Source organism: Notothenia rossii (assembly GCF_949606895.1).
Source record: "Notothenia rossii genome assembly, chromosome: 4".
Taxonomy (NCBI): domain Eukaryota; kingdom Metazoa; phylum Chordata; class Actinopteri; order Perciformes; family Nototheniidae; genus Notothenia; species Notothenia rossii.
The window spans coordinates 44,199,401-44,222,252 of NC_136902.1; the positions used below are offsets into that span (position 1 = coordinate 44,199,401).

General features: G+C 44.1%; 2 protein-coding genes across 6 annotated transcripts in view; one reads left to right on the forward strand and one right to left on the reverse strand.

The window, feature by feature from the left end:
- Window positions 1-22,852, forward strand: part of LOC307037889 (immunoglobulin superfamily member 21-like) — a 166,295-nt gene that overhangs the window by 20,486 nt on the left and 122,957 nt on the right. The gene's annotated exons all lie outside the window — the stretch shown is intronic.
- The window catches only part of LOC307037892 (uncharacterized protein), a 51,743-nt gene that overhangs the window by 12,225 nt on the left and 16,666 nt on the right, over window positions 1-22,852 (reverse strand). For 2 of the 4 annotated variants that reach the window (XM_079679098.1, XM_079679094.1), the window contains exons 2-3: window positions 20,386-20,549; window positions 18,675-19,121 (exon numbers count right to left, since the gene is read on the reverse strand). The gene's annotated coding sequence lies outside the window, so the exon portion shown is untranslated. The remainder of the gene's footprint in view (window positions 1-18,674; window positions 19,122-20,385; window positions 20,550-22,852) is intronic. The other 2 variants (XM_079679095.1, XM_079679096.1) reach the window with 2 other exon arrangements.

A 22,852-nucleotide genomic window follows, 5' to 3' on the forward strand; every position in this document is an offset into this window, starting at 1 on the left:
TGACCTTGACATTGAGATTTTTGGATCTAATTTCATTGTGCCAACCTTCCTTATTCCTGGCCAGAGGGACGAGTTAATCATTGGGAGCAACGTTATCAGACCCATGATACAGAAGATGAAGTCTGAACGAAAGTACTGGGAACTCATATCTTCGAGCACCTCAGACCCAGAGTGTGAACAGTTTCTTCAGATGCTCAGTGGCATCACACGCTGGTCTGTTCCTGAGTTGCCTAACAAGATTGATACTGTCAGACTGCAGCAGGCGGTCACACTTGCCCCTCAGCAAGAGTATTTGGTCTGGGGGAAATTACCCAGTAGCGCACCTGTGTCACCAGGGAGCACTGTCATTGTGGAACCAACATCCTCCCGTTCAGCCCCAAAGAACATCATTGTTGGGCGGGTCGTAGCACCAATGTGGGGATATCGCTGGGTCCCAATGAAGATCATGAAATTGACGAAGAAACCTGTGACGTTACGTCGCAATGCCAAAGTGGCTGACGTCTTTCCTTGCGTTGCTGTAGAGGACCTCCACATCTCCCAGTGTGTGAACAGGTCACAGGCAGATCAGCCTGCTGAACCGGTCTTCAATCCAGAAACCACCTGTGGCCCCCCTCAACCACTCAAGGAATGTGGTTTGGTGGACATAGACATTGATGGCTGCGAGGTTTCGGGCGAATGGAAGCAGCGTCTGGCTGACCTTGTTCTCACTTACCAGGATGTATTTTCCAAGGACAAGCTAGACTGCGGGGAAGCAAAAGGGTTTGTCCATCGAATACACCTCACTGATGATCATCCCTTCCGGCTCCCCTACCGTCGCGTCCCTCCAGCATACTACCACAAACTGGGAGAAGTCTTGTCTGAGATGGAGTTGAAGGGCATTATCAACAAGTCAGTCAGCGAGTATGCCTCGCCGCTGGTTCTGGTCTGGAAGAAGACAGGTGAATTGAGGATCTGCACTGACTTTCGTTGGCTGAATGCCAAGACAGTCAAAAACGCCCACCCATTGCCCCACCAGGGAGACTGCCTTGCCGCCCTTGGAGGGAATGCCTTTTTCAGCACCATGGATCTCACATCAGGCTTCTACAATGTCCCCCTCCATGAGTCTGACAGATGGTAGACAGCCTTCACAACACCATTGGGCTTATAGGAGTACAACAGACTTCCCCAGGGGCTATGCAACAGTCCTGCATCCTTTATGCGAATGATGAGTGTGTTGGTGACTTCTCCAGGCTCCTTTGTTATATGGACGACCTGCTGGTTTTCGCTCCATCTGAAGTGGAAGCCCTGAGTCGACTCGAGACGGTCTTCTCACGTCTCAGAGCTAACAATCTGAAGCTGTCTCAGAAGAAGTGCCACTTCCTTCGCAGGTCTGTGCGGTTTCTTGGCCATGTGGTGAGCAGTGATGGTGTCTCAGTCGATCAGGGGAAGGTGGAGGTCATATCTGCTTTCAGGAAAGAGGACCTTATGGACGGTGACAGCTGTACTCCATCTCAGCAGAAGGTAAAATCTTTCCTTGGGATGGCACTATACTACCAGCATTTCATTCCTGGCTGCTCTTCCATCGCCAAACTGCTGTACGCTTTGACCGCAGGGACGAAGAGGAGTGTGAAAAATTCCCCTGGTTGGCGGAGAGCCGGTACCTTCCGGAAATTGACTCCTCAGGATTGGACTCCTGTCTGTGAGAAAGCATTTGAAGATCTGAAGAGTGCGCTCCTCAATAGTGTAGTGCTGGCTCACCCAGACTTTGATAGGCCTTTCATCCTCTCCACCGATGCCTCCCTTGATGGTTTGGGTGCTGTGTTGTCCCAGGTGCATGCTGGTGAGGAGATGGCAAGGCCCATTGCCTTCACCAGTAAGTCTCTCAGTCGCAGCCAACTCAACTATCCTGCTCACAGGCTTGAGTTCTTGGCGCTCAAATGGGCAGTATGTGATAAATTCAGTCATTGGCTGATGGGTCACAGGTTCACTGTCTGGTCAGACAACAATCCTCTCACATATATCTTGACCAAACCCAAACTTGATGCATGTGAGCAGCGTTGGGTCTCCAAATTGGCGCCGTACTCCTTTGAGATCAAAGACATTCCTGGTAGGCTGAATGTCATTGCAGATGCTCTCAGTAGGGAACCGTTTGTGAATCATTTGAGAGATCAGTGGTTGCTCGAGCCTTACTCTGAGTTGCTGGACCGGGCCTGTGATGTCAGTGACAAATTTGTGCAGGACTCCTTCCGTCTCACCTGCCAGCCACAATCACTGACACACCCATTGACTTCGTCGGCCCTTGATGTCTCAATGTCCAGTGAGGATGTCTCCTCAATCCTCTCCTCGTTCGATGAGTGGGATTCTGGCCCCGGGCAACGTGTGTCCTCTCTAGCCGGTCATCTTACCTCATTGGAGCCTCCTGGCCAGGATGTGTTGCCATCTTTGTCTCTTGCTGACCTCCGGTCTCACCAACAACAGGACCCAGTCATCTCCCGGGTTGTTCTCTATGTTGACAGGAAACGCAGGCCTTCTAGACATGAACGTTGCAAAGAGAGCCTGGAAACTCTGAGAATTCTTAAGCAGTGGGAAAGACTGACACTCACGAACGGCATCCTTTATAGGGTTGCAAAGGACCCTCTGACAAAACACAAAAGGTTCCAGTTTGTTGTGCCTGAGACTCTGAAAGCAGATGCATTGGCTGGTGTTCATGACCATGCCGGTCATCAGGGTCAGCCCCGCACACTTTCTCTGGCCCGCCAGCGGTTCTTCTGGCATGATATGGAAAAGGATCTTCGCAATCATGTAAGGAGCTGTCACAGATGCATACTCAGCAAGGCCCCCGAGCCCTCCGCAAGAGCCCCATTGGAGAGTATTAAGACCTCTGCCCCTCTGGAACTTGCTTGTATTGACTTTTGGTCGGCTGAGGATGATAACAAAAGTCTGTGGATGTTCTTGTGATCACCGATCACTTCACAAAGTTGGCTCATGCCTTTCCCTGTCAGGATCAGACCGCTAAAAGGGTGGCGAAGAAGCTGTGGGATAGCTTTTTCTGTATTTATGGCTTCCCTCAGCGCCTCCATTCTGACCAGGGGGCCAACTTTGAAAGTGAGCTGATTGCAGAGCTACTTGAGTTGTCAGGCGTCAACAAGTCTCGTACTTCACCTTACCACCCCATGGGTAATGGCAGTACTGAAAGGTTTAATCGCACCCTGGGCAACATGCTGAGATCTCTACCCCTCCGTTCCAAACAGAAATGGCCACAAATGGTCCAGACCATGACTTTTGTGTACAACTGTACCATTCATGAGACCACTGGGTTTGCGCCTTTCTATTTGATGTTCGGGAGGGTCCCCAGACTGCCGGTTGACCTTCTTTTCAAGAATGTATTGCATGATGACACAGTGTGTGACTACGACGCTTATGTCAAATCCCTTTTGGATTACCTTCACTGCTCCATGGTGCTGGCTCAAAAGAACAGCACTGCTGGGCAAGGACATCAATGTGACCAGTACAATAAACGGGTCAGAGGTCATCCCCTGTCGCTTGGTGACAGGGTGCTGCTGGCGAGCAAAGGAGCCAGGGGGAAACGTAAGCTTTCAGGCAAGTGGATGCCAATCATTTACACTGTGGTGGCCTCAAAACCTGCCTTGCATATATACCGGATCAAGGATTGTGAAGGGAATGAACGTGTTGTTCATCAGAACCTGCTGCTCCAGGTTGACTTCCTGCCACTGGAAGAGGCCTCAAATGGCAGTCCTGCTCCTTTGTCCATGCCTAATGTTAGCTTGGCCGATGTCCCCCCTGCAACTGATTCAGGGGTAGACATTGAGGGTAAAATGCCACTGGCCCTCCGGGCCGGTGGAATTGTATTATCACTGGCCCCACCATTGTAACAACTGGCCCGGAGCATTCGTCCAAAAAAGATCGACTTATAATGAAAAAAATGAACACATTTGTTGCAATAGTAATTTATGCACTAACTACATTACTACTTGTACTACAACATTTGAATCATCAGTTCTTCCTCATTTTCCTCAATTGTTCATATTTGGTTTATTAAAATAATGATATTGTGGTCATTGTTAAAAAATGTCTGCTATTATGAGTATTATTATTTGTATAATGCGCTTTTTGCCTTCCTGTCATTAGGAGTTAGAAAGGTAATGGCTATGAAGTAGATTAGATTACCACCTTCATTATCCTAAACTGCTGGGACATTTCCCTATAGCCAATACCTTTATATTTTCTACTCTTCACTTACTTGTCAGCATAGGTCGGCATTGATGTACAGAGCCGACAGAAGACCTTTTTTATATTGGCATCATATTGAGAGGTGCAGTGACGCGTCATAAAACCAGGAAGTAAGCTGCTGGTTCCCTCGACAAAATGCAATGGGATTTCTCCACAGGGTTTTGGAAAATAGCTGGAAATAAGGTCTGTGGAAAACAAACCTGTTTGATAAATGCACGTTTTGTTCAGCCGGATAATCTCCACGTTTTGTTACCCTAGCTTTATAATTTTCGAATCATAAATCTAATCGATAGATTATAAAAAGGGTTTTAGGATGCGTTACAGTGTGGCTAAAACCTTCTCTCCCTCTTCTTCTTATACTCCCTGTCACTCTCCTTTAACTCCTCCGGTGACTTTCTTTTATTTGAAGATTGTTTTTTGCCTGGCGCTTGGCCGCTTACCGCTGGTATTAAAAATATTTAGGCGAATGGTTAGGTAGTGCGATAGTCTGTAGTGAAGAAGGAGCGCGCTCCCGCTCACGGGAGCCTGCTCACGCTGCGCTCCGCAGCAAACAGCTGTTTGCTTTTCACCCAAACAACGACAACCGCCTAACGAAACGCTATGTTGTAGCATTAATAAACGAAACAATTGAACTAAATTGCTAGTCCATATATAATACCAATACCACAGGACAATCTTTTTTTTTTAAAGCAATATCTTTAGTGGCCCGAGCGGGCAAGTGGAAAGTACGTTATGCTGGCCCGGGGTGTCTAAATAGTAGTTCCGGGCCAGCGGGCTATTTATAATGTCGAGCCCTGTGATTTGCACAAGACTGCGATCTCGGAGTTGGATACTACAGCTAATGCTGCCGGATCGTCTCTTGCTGGTTCCCTTTCGAGTGCTGTTGGCTGGGCAGATAGCCGCACTGCCTAATGGGTCCACGAACAGTCCTCCATTGATGGCTCAGTTAGTTCAGAGTGTCCACTGTCTCCCTCTCTGGAAACGTCCCCTGCTTTGGATGTTCCTGCCCCAATCCCTGTTCCCCTGTCACAGTCACTGTCTTCCCATCCTGGTCCACAGCAGTGTCCGACTGCCAATGGGGGGCTCGCCTCTCGGTTTGGCAGAATCTTTAGGCCAGTGTGCCGTCTGATTGAGTCCATGACACACTTGAGTCTGTTCTAGGGGTTTATTCAGGCTGTTATCCATGTGTGAGAAATTGGGGTGGCATAGGATTGATATTTTTTTGTATTGTTATTTTATGTATAATGTTTTTTTCTTGTGACGAAGGAATGTTTTTGGTTGACTCTGCTGCTGTATGTCACACTTTCTTTTGTGTATCCACATGGTTTGGCCGGCCCGTATGTGTGATGTACAGATGGAGCGATTCATTTGGGACAGTTTGAAACGCGAGGGCCGTGATTGGTACGTGATCTGCCCTCGCTCAAGGGAAAACCTCCAGCTTGACTTGAGACAGCCCCCGTGATAGATAAATGTATTTATAATGAAGCCAGCTGCAATGGATCATTGATCCACCAGGAGGTGCAGTGGGGTTCCACACTGGAGCTCATGTGAAATAAAGTCAGATACAGTACGCTGGATGTACAGCGGATCTTTGTTAAGATCCATATGTCACGGATATCAGACTCTGTGCTAAATAAGAGACATGTAATCATTTACAAAACATCAACATGTTGTTATTTAACAAAATCATTTTGTTATTCGAAAAAAACGAACGGGAGGAAATGCAGCCCGGCTCTCGATTTTTAATCCTAATTTAATCATCATCTTCACCACGATCATTTATGTTTATGTTCGCCGAATTGACATGAAATCACTGACACATATGAATATACTGTATTCAACTTCATTAAAACGTTATTAACGTGCCTAAACTCAGTAATTCACCAAAAATATGTATATTTTAATGGAGTTTCGTCGGTCGATCAGGATCCCAAAGTGTAGCGGAGGGATCCTCATCTGGATGAAGGGTGTTATTTTCCCCATAAAGAACAAGTCGCTGCAAATTATCCCGCTTATTACATGGCCACATTCTCAACAAAGTAACGACATGACTCCCAATATTAATTGAAATGCTTTTATGGATTTAGAAAATGTTTTTATTGATTTAAAAAATAGTTGTATGTATTGATTTAAATTCACATGCATCCGCTAAGAAAAATAGTCCGTTGTTACAGTTTTTTAAACAGTCTGAATGAAACGGCAGCTCTCAGCTGTGTATTTACACAACTAATGGCCCATCAACCACAGCTCTCTCCCCCCCTCCCCCCCTGATATTTCTTCTCCAGCGGCTAAATTAACAGTAGGTTACTCTAAGTGACCATAGACTGTATGTGACAAGCTTACAGTTAGTGACGTAACAACACCATAAAAGCTGGTGGGTTGAAAGCAATACGGGAGGTAAAAATAACTACAATAATTGTGACTTATTTATTGTGGCTTTTATGTTTTTAGGTATAACATTTTATGTAATTCAGGCTTATATTTCACCCTTCTCTAAAAGCCTTCAACAATGACAATATTCATTGTAATTTAATAAATCCTTCCAACACACATTGTAAAAAATAGCCTACTGTAAGTTAAGAAATCATTTCAATATGTACATCTTCTGATGTAACAACAATAACATTATAAATAGTAACATAGCTGAACATGGTATTGCACATTTAGCTTTGAGTGTTACTGACCTGAGATGTTTTTATTACATGAATTAAGGTGACTGAGGCTTTTTAACATCTAGGGATGCAAACTCATCAGGTATGAAAAAGGTGACAAGGATCCGAGCCCCCGGCTCCCCCACCCCACGGAATGACAGAGGATTTTAGCAGTCAGAACAACTAAAGCAGCAGTGTTAATAATAACAGAAACGCCAAAGAGTCACATAATAGAAATATATAAAAGCATTTATTTCAAATTGTGGAGCAGTCAGTTTATAATTTTGGCAGCACTGTTCAGCATTTTGAAAATGTATTTTCAGGCCTCTGTGCAAGGCTTAAGTCTTTTTATCTTTATAGCCACATGGTGTAAAGTAACTAAGTTCATAAACTCAACAAGTACTATACTTGGGCACAATTTTGAGATACTTGTACTTTATTTAAGTATTTCAATGTTTTGCTACTTTGTTCTTCTACTCCACTACAGTTCAGAGGTACATGGTGTACTTTGACTCCACTACATGTATTTAATACCTTTAGTTACTTCACAGATCTGGATTAATTAAGTGAAATATAATCAAGTGTTAAATCAGACTTTAGTTCCACCTGGAGTAAATCCACAAGCTACCCTGCAGTATACAAAGTCATTCAAACTAGCTGCACCTTTAGCAGCTTTGAGAACACTTTCATGATCAATCATTATAAAACATATCATATCTATTATTCTGAAATGGAACAATCTGCACAATGACTACTTTTACTGTCGCTACTTTCACTATATTTTGATGAGAATACTTTTCTACTTTTACTTGAGGAACATTTTGAATGCAGGACTTTTACTGTAACAGAGTATTCCTACACTCTGGGACTATTACTTTTACTCAAGTACAAGATCTGAGTACTTCTACTTTTACTCAAGTACAATATATATACTTATACCACCTCTGTTTATAGCCTATGAAAAAAACTATTAGAGATAGAAGGCTAAAGCTAACGTTAGCAGATAGTGACAATGTATGCTAGCTAGCTAGCTCAACGATTCCTTAAATAATATTGCCACAGAAAAAACTTTTCAGTTCACATCACGCTCTGCCGCTCCGACAGGGAGCTCTGCTCTGAACACCTGAACGGCCCGTTCTAACAGCTGTTCACCAGCGGTCCAGTCTGTGCCACAGTGACTCCGGACGCACAGTTAATATTAACGAACGCACCCGTAGGTAATGTAGCTGCTGAAGCTAGACCATCATCTCGGAGCAGCAGAGCCTTATTATACATCCATGAGCAGAGCCGACAGGCAGGAAGACTCGTGCACACAGCTCGTACTTCATTATAATATATAAAAAAAGAACACCATGCGTGTCATGATGGCACATAACAGCTTACGGCCGCAGATTACTCCGGGTCCCAGCCCCCCCCATACCCCAAAAATATTTGTATTGCAGATCTACATGAATCACACAAACAACTTATTTTGGATTCAAAACGGCGAATTTCGCCGAAAGGTGACAAGTTTGCATCACTGAACATAGACAGAGCACAACTGAAACAAAACATCTGAAACGATGTAACAACATAATACACTTGTGGGGATGCTTGGGATGTGAGGAGTGAGGGACACGGCTTAGAACGGGCGTGTCGCCTGGCAGGACAGGAGAGTGTGTGCACCAGTCTGCCTTGATCTATGAATTCATGTCCGTGACACTCACTGCTGCCCACAGCTGTTGTATAGAAGGAAATTCCTTCACTTCATGAAAGTGTTTTAACCACACACACCTCTACTACACACACATGACGGGTGTTATTTTCCCCATAAGGAACAAGTCGCTGCAAATTATCCCACTTATTACACGGCCAAATTCTCAACAAAGTAACGACATGACTCCCAATATTAATTGAAATGCTTTTATGGATTTATAACAATTTTTTATTGATTTAAAAAATAGTTGTATGTATTGATTTAAAAAATAGTTGTATGTATTGATTTAAATTGACATGCATCCGCTAAGAAAAATAGTCCGTTGTTACAGTTTTTTAAACAGTCTGAATGAAACGGCAGCTCTCAGCTGTGTATTTACACAACTAATGGCCCATCAACCACAGCTCTCTCCCCCCCTCCCCCCTTGATCTTTCTTCTGCAGCAGCTAAATTAACGGTAGGTTACTCTGAGTGACAAGCTTACAGTTAGACACAACACTGTCATTGCAAGTGACCCTCAGTTAGTTGACTTTTATGTTCAACTGCTAAATTCGTTATTTATAAAAAAAGGGCTTCTACTGTACCTAATTACCTTAACACTAGAACCGCCAGAGGTTTTTGTATAGGCCTACCTAAACCCGTCAAATCCCGCTATTAGAATGCAATTTTTAACAACATAGGGTGCTACATAACACACTTTCAGGAAAAGTCAGGGACTGGGAGACTTTAATATTTTATTGAAAAAAAGTTACATTGCACACACACAACAACACATCACACAAATTGAGCCGATTGGCGGTTCTAGTATTAAATAAACTCACTAATTAATGAAACTAGTTCAATACGCATTATTCTTATTCTTATCATTCTTTATGAGCGCAGAAATAGTCTTAAAATCAGATCTGTTTTTTAAATGAAATCTGACGGCAGGCAGTTAGCTCTGATCACCTATGACAAATGCGCCGCACCTAATCACTGGCCATTCAGCCACAGACACTGTTCGAAATGGGGGGGAGCTAGGAGGAGCTCGGCTCCCCCGAAGAGGGAGGGAGCTCCCCTGAAGGCTGACTTTGAGATAAATAGGGGGAGCCCAAAACAGTCGTGCATATTTGTGTCACACAGATTAGAAATGTTGAGTTTCTGTAAATAACAGTTCTTGAAATAAATAATAGTTATTGTTCATTACAGTTTCTGAATATTTGTTTTATATTTGTGAATATGTCTGGGTGTTGCCATCGGTAGGCTATGTGGCGGCGCTGCATTCTTACTTACGTTGCTATGATTATGGCGGTGATGCCGGCGCGGTATTTGAAATGTTCATATTGATATTTTTTTAACTCTGGCTGTGTAATAAAAAAATATGGAAAAACGAAAACAGCCAAGCGTCACAGCTTTTGGATTCACAAGCAAAGAAGTGAAGGAGTCTAAAAATGACAACGTGAACGGAAAACAACTTTTAGTTGGCCGGCTGTAAGCGGCGTTAGGGTCGAGTTTGACAGCTCCACACCGAGGGAGAGGCCTGCCGATGCGGAGCCTGAAGAGGCTTCAACAACGGCCACATCCGCCGGCATAGTGACACCGTCTGTATTAGTAGAAGAGTGTTTTTATAGCAATTGATCGCATCCGCGCTGCTGCGCCAGTCAACAGAGCGTGCGTGTGACATATTTAGTAGCAGGATGTGCTCTGAAAAATAGGGCTCCCCGAAAGCAAATGGGTAATTCGAAAACTGACAGAGCTCCCTCTATACAAATCAAACTGTAGAAGGTGTGAAAGCACCTATTGTTTTAAATAATGGTCGGAATGTGACCTGTGAGCCTTCTGAATTACCGTGGGACAGCACATTCTAAACTAAAATGTTCAATCAATAAAGTAAAATCTTATCTTATCTTAATAATATCTTCATATTAATAATAATAATAAATCATACAGTATGTGTCCGAAAGGGAGCAGGAGGAAGCAAACACAAAAATATACTGCATATTAAAGCAAACAATTGTAAAGGTTAAAGTATGAGCATAACAAATAAAGAAGTGTAATGTAAACATTTACATTATAATTATGATTATTTAATATATAAAGACTATATATTATTGAATTACAAGATTAGATATACTTTAGTTGATCTAAAATATTGATGTGTTAAAATGCTCTTCAAAACACAACTGAAAGTCCATGAAACTTGTCTTTCTGTATTAGTGAATGAAGCGCCATCTCCTGGTTAAAACCTGAAATTGAAAATCTGGCAACGCCCTCTTGGAAAATAGTGGGAGGGCTTAACATTCCTCTATACTGGTCTTTGGCTGGTGGTAGGCAGGAAGCTGTAAGCTGGAGTCCGAAATTCAGTGCTCCATCTGTATGAGACCTCTCACTTATCTAGAGGGTGTCGGGTAATGCTCTGATTCTATATATATATATATATATAGGATATATATATATCCTTTCAGTAGGAAGTTTATATTGCTGATTCCATACACTTTGTTTGTGTATTTCATGGCCGATGTGTTGTATGTGTGGATTGTTTTGGTACTCAGAATTGTATGTAATTCTAGGGGGGAGAGTGTAACAGATGTAAATATGCAGTGGGGTTTATTTAATTGTTTCTTGTATAATCACACAAATTCTGTGTTTTATATTATTTTATTCTGTGTTCTTCATTTTATTGATTGTTAAATACCTGGCAAGGTCGGAGATCAGTGGGCGGAACCTCTGAAAACGCTGTAGTCAGGAGGATATTGTTGTGAGGACTTTCCCCCATATATATTGTGTCCCTCACGTTTCCCCTGCCCTTTTGTAAACGTTCCACGTGAGAGGAGTGACTGTGGGAAACTGATGTAAAACTGATTGTTTTATCTATTGTCAGGTACCTGAGCCCTTTTGTAAACATTCCACGTGAGAGGAGTGACTGTGGGAAACTGATGTAAAACTGATTGTTTTATCTATTGTCAGAAAATAAACAGATCGTCTCAACTCTATGCTGGCTTGGGTCTCGTCTATTCACACAACGCAGAGACGCTTAACCACACCGGTTACATGTGGAGAACAAGTGGAGAACAGAGCAGCTGTCTTGGTGAGTGACCGGCGTTAGCTACATTTAATGTTAGCTAACGTCAGTCACATCACAACATTGTAAAGTTAGCAATCATATATCAGGCTATAAATAAAGTAGTATTGATAATATAGTAACGTTACTGGCAGGACTGTTGATACTGATCCATAACAGAAACTAATGCGCAAGTATCAGCCGTATCTCGCGTTACCTAATGCAACTCCAGACTACGTCTTACGGTGCTGTGTACCGGAGGAGAGACGCGAGATACGGCTGATACTTGACGATCTGGCGGAGAAAGGTTGTGGAGCCTCCGTTGATATGCCGTTGTAAATGGCTTGATGGAAAGCAGGTGTGTAGTTGGGGAGGGTGCACAGCTGATTGCAGCAGGTGAGTGGAGGTTGAGCCGGGACCCAGGAGTGACAGCCACCACGCCCACACAAACAACACAGACAGTGGGAAACAAACACAAAGTAGACGGCTGGAGCAGTACAGCCACCACAGCGTTACCTAATGCAACTCCACACTACGTCTTACGGTGCTGTGTACCAGAGGGGAGAGAGAGAGAGCAGCGAAGGGGGGGAGAGAGATATAATCCGGTTTCCTGCTAAAGCTGTAGAGAGTATGTGCTGCAGGGAGGTGGATGCACAACGCACCCAGGAACGAACGCTAGCTCCAGTCCTTTTCGCATAAGGGAAACTGTGGACTCGATGCCCTGACAGGCTTGAGTTTGTGCAACCTGCACAAACACAAGCTCACCATGATTACAAATGGTGAAATGCAATGTAAAATTACCGAAAAAATACCAGCTCACTAAATCACAAACGCTCAAACCAACTACAAACTACTACCGCGGATTGGGCAGAGAACGAGTCCGAGAAAGTTGCTCCCCCATGTGACGTAATATGACGCGTTTGACGTTAAAAAAAAGCCGTTTTTAGTAGCAGATTTCAAAACGGCTGCTTTTCCTCTGAATTGCTGCCCTTATGTCTTGTAAAACATATCAAATCCTGCATTAACATTTTTTATTGTAATTTTCAGGCAAGGTTGAGCATAAATGTAGTAAAAAAAAAAACCTGCAAGTTGCTCTTTAAATATCTGCCACATGTAAACTGTGTTCGTTATTCTCCCGTCCAGGAGAGAAGCTTTAAAATGAGACTAAATGGAGTCTCTGTGAAAGTTCAATTGGGTACTTTAATTTAAAAAAGCGCGGGTTGGTCACAAGCATGATATTGTTCAGTCAGACAAACAGCTGTGATCCGCTCCTCGTTAGGGAAGAGAAGAGAGTGGATCTCTCCTACGGTGCTGTTATATATCCTCTGCTGGCTCCTCCCCGCCTGCCGGCTCGCCTCGTCTCCAATGTCCGTTGTTGCATTTAAACAGAGGATTGGTTCTTTTCACATTCAATATATGCTTAACACGCCTTTTCTCCTCATATTCTCTTTCATGGTTTTTCATTTAACACATTCTAAACGTTCAAAAGACCTCATGAAAGACGACACACGAAGTGAGGATACCCGGCCCGGAGGAAGCCCGGGGTCCCCTTCTGGAGCCAGGCCCAGAAGGAGGACTCGTCGGCGAGCGTCTGGTGGCCGGGCTTGCCACGGAGCCCGGCCGGGCACAGCCCGAAAAGGCGACGTGGGCAACACCTCCGCTTCTCCGTCCCGCGGGCCCACCACCTACGGGAAACAGCGATGGGGTCGGGTGCGCTGCCAGAAGGGTGGCAGTGAAGGCAGAGGGTCTCGACGGACCAGACCCGGGCGACAGAAGCTGGCTTTGGGGACGTGGAACGTCACCTCTCTGGGGGGGAAGGAGTCGGAGCTTGTGCGGGAGGTGGAGCGTTACCAGTTGGATCTGGTTGGGCTCACCTCTACGCACAGCGTCGGCTCTGGAACCTTACTTCTGGATAGGGGTTGGACTCTATTCTTCTCCGGAGTTGCTCAAGGTGTGAGGCGCCGGGCGGGTGTGGGGATACTCACAAGTCCCCGGTTGGGTGCTTCGTTGTTGGAGTCTACCCCAGTGGACGAGAGGGTTGCCTCCCTACGCCTGCGGGTTATGGGGGGGAAAACTCTGACTGTTGTGTGTGCTTATGCACCCAACAGCAGTTCAGAGTATACGGCCTTCTTGGAGACCCTGGAAAGAGTCCTGTATGGGGCTCCTGAAGGGGACTCTTTAATCTTGCTGGGAGACTTCAACGCACATGTGGGCAATGATGGAGACACTTGGAAGGGAGTGATTGGGAGGAACGGCCCCCCTGATCTGAACCGGAGTGGTGGTTTGTTACTGGACTTCTGTGCTAGTCATGGATTGGCCATAACAAACACCATGTTCGAACATAAGGATGCTCATAAGTGTACGTGGTACCAGAGCACCCTAGGCAGAAGGTCCATGATCGATTTGGTTATCGTATCATCGGACCTGAGGCCGTATGTTTTGGACACTCGGGTAAAGAGAGGGGCGGTGTTGTCAACTGATCACCATCTGGTGGTGAGTTGGGTCGAGTGGCGGGGGAAGCCTCTGGATAGACCTGGTAAGCCCAAACGTGTAGTTCGGGTGAACTGGGAACGTCTGGAGGAGGCCCAAGTTCAGGAGGCCTTCAACTCACACCTCCGGCGGAGCTTTTCGGGCATTCCTGTGGAGGTTGGGGACATTGAACCAGAGTGGTCGGTGTTCAAAGCCTCTATTGCCGAAGCCGCGGCGGGGAGCTGTGGTCTCAAGGTCCTAGGTGCCTCAAGGGGCGGTAACCCTCGAACCTCCTGGTGGACACCGGTGGTCAGGGAAGCCGTCCGACTGAAGAAGGAGGCCTTCAGGGATTTGTTATCTCGGGGGACTCCCGAGGCAGTTGCAAGGTACCGACAGGCCCGAAGGGCAGCAGCCTCAGCCGTGGCCGAGGCAAAGCAGCGGGTGTGGGAGAAGTTCGGGGAAGACATGGAAAAGGACTTTCGGGCGGCACCAAAGTTGTTCTGGAAAACTGTCCGACACCTCAGGAGGGGGAAGCAGGGAACCATCCAAGCTGTGTACAGTAAGGATGGGACGTTGTTGACCTCAACTGATGGAGTGTTAGGGCGTTGGAAGGAGCACTTTGAGGAACTCCTGAACCCGACAACTCCGCCCTCTATGTTAGAGGCAGAGCTGGAGTATGAAGGGGGATCGACACCAATCTCCCGGGGGGAGGTCACTGAGGTCGTCAAACAACTTCACAGTGGCAAAGCCCCGGGGGTGGATGAGATCCGCCCAGAAATGCTGAAGGCTCTGGGTGTTGAGGGACTGTCATGGTTGACACGTCTCATCAACGTTGCGTGGAAGTCGGAAACAGTACCGAAGGAGTGGCAGACCGGAGTGGTGGTTCCCCTTTTCAAAAAGGGGGATCAGAGGGTGTGTGCCAATTACAGAGGCATCACACTACTCAACCTCCCCGGGAAAGTTTACTCTAAGGTACTCGAAAGGAGGGTCAGGCCGATTGTCGAACCTCAGATTGAGGAGGAACAATGCGGATTCCGTCCTGGTCGTGGAACGACGGATCAGCTTTTTACTCTCGCAAGGATCCTGGAGGGGGCCTGGGAGTATGCTTATCCAGTCTACATGTGTTTTGTAGACTTGGAGAAGGCGTATGACCGGGTTCCCAGGGAGTCACTGTGGGAGGTGCTGCGGGAGTATGGGGTGAGGGGGTCTCTACTCAGGGCCATCCAATCTCTGTACTCCCAAAGCGAGAGCTGTGTCCGGGTCCTCGGCAGTAAGTCGGACCCATTTCAGGTGAGGGTTGGCCTCCGCCAGGGCTGCGCTTTGTCACCAATCCTGTTTGTAATATACATGGATCGGATTTCGAGGCGTAGTCGTGGGGGAGGGGGTCTGCAGTTCGGTGGACTAAGGATTGCACCACTGCTTTTTGCAGATGATTTGGTTCTGATGGCTTCATCGGTCTGCAACCTTCAGCACTCACTGGATCGGTTCGCAACCGAGTGTGAAGCGGCTGGGATGAGGATCAGCACCTCCAAATCTGAGGCCATGGTTCTCAGCAGGAAACCGATGGACTGTCCACTCCAAGTAGGGAATGAGTCCTTACCCCAAGTGAAGGAGTTCAAGTATCTCGGGGTCTTGTTCTCGAGTGAGGGAACAATGGAGCGTGAGATGGGTCGGAGAATCGGAGCAGCGGGAGCGGTACTGCAGTCTCTTTACCGCACCGTTGTGACGAAAAGGGAACTGAGCCAGAAGGCAAAGCTCTCTGTCTACCGGGCCATTTTCGTTCCTACCCTCACCTATGGTCATGAAGGATGGGTCATGACCGAAAGAACGAGATCGCGGGTACAAGCGGCCGAGATGGGTTTTCTCCGCAGGGTGGCTGGTGTCTCCCTTAGGGATAAGGTGAGAAGTTCGGTCATCCGGGAGGGACTCGGAGTTGAACCGCTCCTCCTTCGCGTCGAAAGGAGCCAGTTGAGGTGGTTCGGGCACCTGGTTAGGATGCCACCTGGGCGCCTCCCTAGGGAGGTGTTCCAGGCACGTCCAGCTGGGAAGAGACCAAGGGGTAGACCTAGAACCAGATGGAGGGATTATATCTCTTCTCTGGCCTGGGAGCGCCTTGGGATCCCCCAGTCAGAGCTGGTTGATGTGGCCAGGGAAAAGAAAGTTTGGGGCTCTCTGCTGGAACTGCTACCTCCGCGACCCGACCACGGATAAGCGGGAGAAGATGGATGGATGGACATTCTAAACGCTGTAATCAATACTCTAAAAAATACTTCTCGGCTCGTTTGGTTTCCGGTCATTCCGGATGTTGTCACATGCTACTCTCGTCTGTAAACAATAATGTATTCAAATAAACTTTACCTTCATTTAATATTCAGCATGGTAGTATCTCAACATGTATAGTTGTAGTGTTAAATCAGTAGGCTTCGGTTTGCACCACTCCATATCATTTCGCTACTAAATTCACCTCTTTAGGAAATCGTAGATTAGCCACATGCTAAATGCTAACCGTAGATGAAGGATTTTCAGAATAAAAGCTTAACTGCTTTTGCACAAGAATTTCTGTTTTTTCAGTATAAAAGAGCATTAAAACTGACGGCATGTTTAAACTACATTTCCCCATTAAAACATTGATTTTAATTTCTAACAGTCCCTCCTTACACACCTAAAAGGTGTGTGTATAATACTGAAATCAATGAGTTCTTCATCTGAACTTTGCATATTACATATCTCATATTAACAAACATACAATCAAATGGAATGGTTTTACAGCCGGCTTTACAAAAATACAAAATAAATTCTTGTCTGTGTTCAAACATAAAAGTTTTCCCTTGTGCATAACTTCTAGTGTTTACATTCAATATCATTCTTCAAAATAGCAGCAATGGCTTGGTATCAGAACATTTCTTCGTCCCTCCTTTCACAGAAACCGTTCTCATACCACGCTCAGTGTTAAGGCACTTGTTTTTACAAAGTGAAAATAAACAAACCATTTTAGAATAGCAATGATTTTTACAACATGAGATCCACCATATTAGAATAGTATAAAGTAATAAAGAATAAAATAAAATATCTTGGATTGACAAAGTAAATTGAAAAATAAAAATAAACTATCTTGGAATAGTGTAAAGTAAATTGAAAAATAAAAATAAACTATCTTGGAATAGTGTAAAGTAAATTGAAATGGATTCATTCCATTTTAGCATTTTATTTTGCTCACTTCTTCACATGATTTCATAATGTAAAGAATCACATCAGCTGGACATTCATTGATCAATCTCATCTCCGAACATCCATATCATTTAAACTAACTCATCATTGTCATCAACATCTGTATACGAGGTGGGTCGTCTTGTTCTGCTAGCATTTGTAATTATCTCCTCATGAGAAATGTACCCTCCCTCCTTTCATACCATTTAAGGTATGAAAGTAATATGTTCTCTAGAAGGGGCCGTCGTGATCAATCGGTACGTTCTACTCTGGGGTACGGCATTCTAGACAGTCATTTCTGGGAGAAGATTTTGGTCAGTTACAACAGTTGTAGAGTTTCATCACGTAAAAGTTCCTTCTCATTACCTTCTGGTGGTCTGTTCTAATGCAGTGATAAAGTCCCTGAAATGGTGTGAGAACCAGTGGAATATCAATAACTCATTATACTAATTTATTTTCAATTCTTGTCTACTTAAATAGCTATGCTAACCCCTTTAACAGTGTGTGGAACCTTGGGTGCCCGAGCATGTGATAATTACTTCCTCCTTTAACAAGGATTTTAAAAACAGAAGTAATTTCATTAATGGTTTGTAGTTCAATTCAGGAATTTACACTTATGGCAGATATGTTTCTCCTTTAAATAACATCTCTAAATGTCAGGTCATCACTGATTGAATGGATGACCATTAGGAGCTGGTGGCACTTGTCTTCTAAAACTCATACTCTGGTGCCGTGCGCTCCCTCTGAAGCTGCAAGTAAGATTTAAAACGTCTGCAGGGTGGGTCGAGCGACCCCTTCTCCCGGAACGATATTTGTTGTAAAATATGCACCATCACAATGAGTGATCCAAGGCCCCCCATGTATTACTCCCAATTATATTAGTTTTTTTTAATTAAAATGTGCAATCTCTCTTTTGTCTTTTTAAAACTCTACATCTTGGACGAAAAACAACTGTTATTTCCACCTTAATTTTCCCTCCTGAGGTAATAACCATGCTACAATGGAGAAATCAATACTCTAGATTGGAATACTATCTTTGGCTTGGTACTAGCTCTACCTTTAACATTTTCCATACAAATAAAGATTTGTCTGCTTTTATAGAGTGGTTACTAAAACCATCCCTTTAAACTGTAGGTCTATACTGTAACAAATTAAATCTTACCCAAATTCACACATGAATAAAAAAAAACTCTTAAAGAATAATTTGTTCATATGATGAAAAGATTGAATAATAGGTTCTACCCTCAGTGTGTTTTTAGGGTTATTTAATAGTTTTCTCTTTCTTTCTTTATAAATTAACCAATTGATTAAATCATGGCTAATAAATATTTTTCTTTCCGTATTTCTCGTTGGTGAATAAGTGTGTTTATGTGTAAACTCACTCACTCCCGTTTTCCTTCTCTCCCCCTCTGGTTGTCAAGCCACGACCCCCTCACGTTCTGCCGGACCATGCCAACTCCTCCGGCCTGTCTTCTCCTCCGTCCACCTTCTCCTCAGTCCATCTGCTCTTGGATCCTTCCGCTGTAACTCTTTTCAGTGTCCCATCTGCTTTGCATTTCATCTCCTCCTTTACAGTCTCTACTTTGTTGCATGGAGGGCGTATTCCGCTCTCATGTCCCACACTCTGCTCTTGTGTCCAAATCTTGTGGCTCAGCTTGGAACTTCATGTCCTGTGGGGGACCGATGAGAGTGTGCCTTTTATGTCACCTGTAGTTCTGGATTCCTCAGGTGGAGATGGTTCAGCTCTGCTTCTCTGTCTGTTCGATGGAGGAGGAGGAGTCTTCCGTGGTGAGGTCTTTTGTCTGCTTGGAAGTTGGGGTCGTAGCGTTCTGACAGGCGGAGAGATAGAGAGAGAGAGATCTCAGGACGCATTATCTATAGTTAATTCTAACACACTGAGGTAAAATAAATCCAATCTTTCCCACTCTATTTTCCTAACCATACTATCTTTCTTTGATGTTAAATGTCATCTAAGCCCAGTTAATGTTTTCTAATAATTTTACCATATCCCTAAACATTGTTTTCACCCACTGTAACATGTTTACTCCAATTAACTCTTTCAGGAAACCACTTTCTTCCATAAATTTAAATACCTAGATGTTTCAAGCACCACATATTTCACACACTATAAAGGAACGTCTCCATATTTTCTCCATCACTTTAAATCTCACTGTTATTTAGAACATAAGTAACTTTGGTGACTGGACATATCTGCAATGTCGCCACTGTCTGCTAGGAAATTTTGTTCATAGAGTTTGTACGTACAAAGCTGTACTTTTGGGTTAGTAGCCTGTTTCAACTGTAATCATTTTCAATAATTCTACTCAGGTCACCGGTCGGTTGTTCATAAACTTAACAGGGGGTGTTTCTGGTACAGACTAAAACATGGATCCAGTGTATTTAGAGATTCCCCTAATCTGTAAATCCCCATCACTTACATATCCCGATCACTTAAACCCATCTCATCATTTGATACAAGAACTGCATATAGGGGGGGTGAATCATCTTGATTATAACTCTTGTTTGGGACCGAGTATTTCTAACTCCTCCTCTTGTTGCTCAGCTGATCTTTTGGCTCTGAGGATAAGTGAAAGTCTGTGAAACACAGCTGGAGTCTTGTTAGTGATGTGGGCATTCTCTATGAGTGAACTAATGGTTCCATGTTTTACTTGATATTGTACTCCCCATCCAACCAACAAGGTGCCAAGTGTAATGAGCACAATCAACAATGCTATTCCGACTCTTATCCCTAGGGGACCCCACAATTGGTTTGGCTTTGTTCTCGTCATCATCTCTATTTTATCCCTGGTTGTGTCCGTTACAGAATTTAAATAATGAGTCCAAAAATAACATACAAAAAATTGGACTCTTTTTCAGATGTAAAACAAAAAAAATAGGTTTTCACATTAATGTACAATCTATAAAAATCTATAGACAATTTGTCTTTTGAGCTGTTTCTATCTTTATCTTATTTCTATTTATTGTTTTGTTCCAGCTCTGCCAAATCAGTCCTAACTCCCAATAATGTTCTGGAAGTTGCCAGTGAAGGGTGACAATGTGTGAGGTGGTGTCAATTTGCTCCTTTTTCTTTACCTTTAAACCGGAGCGCGTGTGAAGTTTGTTACAACTTTTCACGCTTCCGTCCACCGGGGATGAGCCCACTGTCTTTTGTGAACTTTCACCCTCACCCAATCACCTGGCCGAACAGGAGTCTCTTCTGGTGTCTCTGCTGGTGTCTCTGTAGTTTTCCTAGCCTGCTGTGTAGACAAAACTTGCATAATATTACTCAGAGTTCTGACATATTCATCCACTTCTATTTGTCTAATATCTAAAACTGGACCACTCCCTCCTTGGAGAAGGCCCAAGCTTCGGCATACCTCTTGTTGTTTTATGACTTATTGTTGACTACATGTTATTATTTATTAACTACAACGTCACTGAAATCAACATATCTGTATAATCATGACACTCCCTCCTTTGAGCATAAAATGCTCAATTAATATTGTAATGATTACCGTATTATGAACAGGACATGGAAATCCCACAACGTTGCATTAAATAAATATAAATTCTCCGTGTACCCACAAGGCGTACACAAATATCATATGATGTATGGCTTTCTGATGGCATAAATGCATATTCACAAAACATTTCCCATTAGCACTTCTAATAGTTTACTTGTTTCAATAATGGCTTTTGTCATGGTATTATGAATCATCGTTGCTGCGAAAAACAATACCCCTGGTGTCGCTAATGCGTCTCAATAACTCTAGGATTAGAGGATTGGTTGACACTGCTGAACTAACATATGATAAAATAATCTTTCTCCAAACTGGAGGGAAAATATGAACTATTCTCACAGAGAGTGACCTGCATGAAGGGCTGGTGCCCCTCACTCAAATGAGATATTGCCTTACGCACTACACTATAAATCAGTAAAGTTACTCAAGAATAAATAAATAAAGACTGATTCTTGAAACTGTTGTAAAAACCCTACAACTTCTTCATCCAAGCTCTTAATCAGTGTTATGTTATTTAATCTGCGGCTCATGCCTTAAAACAGACACTTCAGACCGATTATAAAATTGTGTTTATGAGAAAAATGTAATCTGACTCCATAAATCACATAATTGTTTGATTAAAAACTGCACTTCTGGCTAAGAATAAATGAAGTTCCCCTTTAAACACAGCCCCGGTCTTCTGACGGGGTCTATCTATGTACTGGCTGGAAAATGTTGGGCCAGTCTCTGTCGCTTCGTCACAGTTCTCCCACTAACAGTCACTTTCTAGTTCTGCTGGGTTCTTGTTGACTTCTTCACTGGTTTGAGACAAGCGACCCTATCGGACACCTCCCTTTGTAGCCAGACTTCACCACAGCAGAATCGAGTTTCTGTTTTCAGGTCTGGACAGCTTCACGTCAGGTGTATCGCCGCCCCTTGCATATTTTGGGTGGAAGCGCGTCTTCTTGACCTCACTAGTTGTGTGGACACAATAGTTTTCTGTGTGGGGGAACAACATCACTTGTAATCTGTATCCTTCTCATAATTACAAAAATAGTCTGCTAAATGTTCTACTCTGCTACTTCTAATTGGTGGATGCTCTGTGTAAATGCAATATTCTACTCACTATCTTTTAAATAACATTCAACCTCTCCCTCCTGTGGTGACATACGTGGCTCAATGTAGCTGGTTTTCTAAATACTCTAGTGCTGAAGATGCATCACCTGATGGTTTGGTCCTCTAAGCTTCCTCATTGTTGTGGATGATACCAGGCTGTCAGTGGCATTTGGTTCATGTTTGGAAATCCTGTGCGTCTTTGACATCTCTGGGACCCCCTGCCTCCGTCGTCATCATGGAAACTGCATGGTGGGCCGTTGTTTGGTGCATGTGGTGGGTATTTCATTTGTTGTTGTGGACAATCTCTAGCCCAATGGCCCAGCTGATTGCATATGTAGCATCCCTCGAACCGGAGAACTTTTCCTCTGCCTCTGCCTCCTCGGAAACCTCCTGGTTGTTGGTTCTCCATCTGATTCTCTGGCACTATCTGAGATTCAACTGTTTGAGATGTCTGCACTGCATTCTCTGGTTCTTCCTGAGCTTGAATTGTTGGAGGAATCTGCACTGCCTTCTCTGATGTAGCTGCCATTTGTCTTGCCGCTTTCTTGTTTTTATTAGCTTCGGTATCTTTCTCAGCCATTTGTATCTTCAAGAGTCTTAGTTGTAATGTTTTAATTTCTTCGTCTTTTTCCCTCTGGGTTGCTTGGTATTTCATATCGTGGTAAATGAGATGTTGTCTCCATTCTTCAATGGGTATAGCATCTAATACCACCACATCTCCCAGGCTTGCCTTAACTGATTGGGGAAGGGCGTTAATGACCGCGTTTTTCCACAGCATTACGACAGACGGTGAAACGTCATGTTGTTCTCCAGTGCAGTCCTCCCACACTCCTTCACATCTCTTCAGGAAGGCATACATGTCTTCCCACGGTTCTTTTCTCAGGTAGTTGAGGGCCTGTAAACTCCGTGTTGTTGGTTAGATTTGACGAATGGCAGCCCAATAC